The sequence below is a fragment of the Galeopterus variegatus genome, unplaced genomic scaffold, assembly GCF_000696425.1.
Source record: "Galeopterus variegatus unplaced genomic scaffold, G_variegatus-3.0.2 Scaffold36343, whole genome shotgun sequence".
Classification (NCBI taxonomy): Eukaryota; Metazoa; Chordata; class Mammalia; order Dermoptera; family Cynocephalidae; genus Galeopterus; species Galeopterus variegatus.
The window spans coordinates 1-1,151 of record NW_007762454.1 but is presented as its reverse complement, the minus strand read 5'-3'; the positions used below and the strand labels follow the sequence as shown (position 1 = coordinate 1,151).

The following is a 1,151-nucleotide window of genomic DNA, read 5'->3' as shown; positions in this document are numbered from 1 at the left end:
CTTGTCGGTCGGAGCCTCTTTAATGAACTCTTCTCCTTCAGCTTCTTGTCCTACTTCCTGAGGCTTCAGCACAAGGAGAACCTCAATATATGCATCTTCTGGATTTAGCATGACGCCTGTCTTAGGAGGTACAGAGTTGACGTGTTAAAACCATCCAGTCGATAAGCAGAAATTGCATACCCAGTGCTGAATTCAGCATTTTTAGGGTCTGCTTCCAGAACCTTTTCAAAGCAGGCCTTAGCCTGTTCGGAATTCTTTTTTGCACAATTCAGCAAAGCCCATCCTTCCTCACAGTCCATCTAAGGATACTCCATTCTATAGCAGAAGGGACTTGCCAACGTCTCGCAAGTGCTCTCCACCTTGTCCAGGTAAGTCTGGGCTTCTGCCAGTCTTCCCAGGTGGTAGCACACCCAGGCATAGTTGCCCCAGGTCACCAGACTTCTCATGTCTGATTGGTTGGCATGATCTCGCTGGATTAAGTCTTCGGCTTCTTTCAAGCTCTCCAAGGCTTTCTCATTCTGGCCTTTCAGGTGCTTCACATAGGCCAGCATGTTGTGTATTCCCACATTGTACTTGGTGTCTAGGAACTCAATCTCTTCCAAGACCCTGTTTTCTAAATCAGGTATTTCAGAGTTTTCAATTAGAAACTTCCATGTAAAGTGACATCTCAATTGAGCCAGGCTATCCTTGACCCGATGATCTTCAGCGTTCTTACTGTAGAAATAAACAAGAAGTTATTTTCATGATTTTCTGATGAAAATGAAATGACATCTAATGAACATATAGGTATAATCATTGTCAAATAAAACAAATCTAGACTTAGTTGAAGAAAGGCTTTAAAGAAAAGATTACTAAATAATATTCACTGCATACAGAGAAATTGTTCTTTAGATGTGAAGGAGGAGACAAAGAAAAGTTGAAGGAATATGTTGCCGTTAGACTTGCCTCTCAAGAAATTTTTAAAAATGTTTTTTCAGGAGACAGGAAAATGATATAGTTCAGAATCTCAGTTCTACTTAAATAAAGAAAGCATGTTCGAGAAGGAAAACATGAATGCAAAATAAAATCCTTTACTCAGATAACAGTGTTCAAAATAATAAGTGCAATAATGTGTATTAAAAGATGTCTAAATGGCAAACGAGCATATGAAA

At 39.6% G+C, this 1,151-nt stretch overlaps 1 pseudogene; it reads right to left on the bottom strand.

Annotated features, from left to right (window-relative positions):
• Positions 1-15: 15 nt before the first annotated feature.
• Positions 16-714, bottom strand: LOC103584033 (annotated as a pseudogene).
• Positions 715-1,151: the final 437 nt, after the last annotated feature.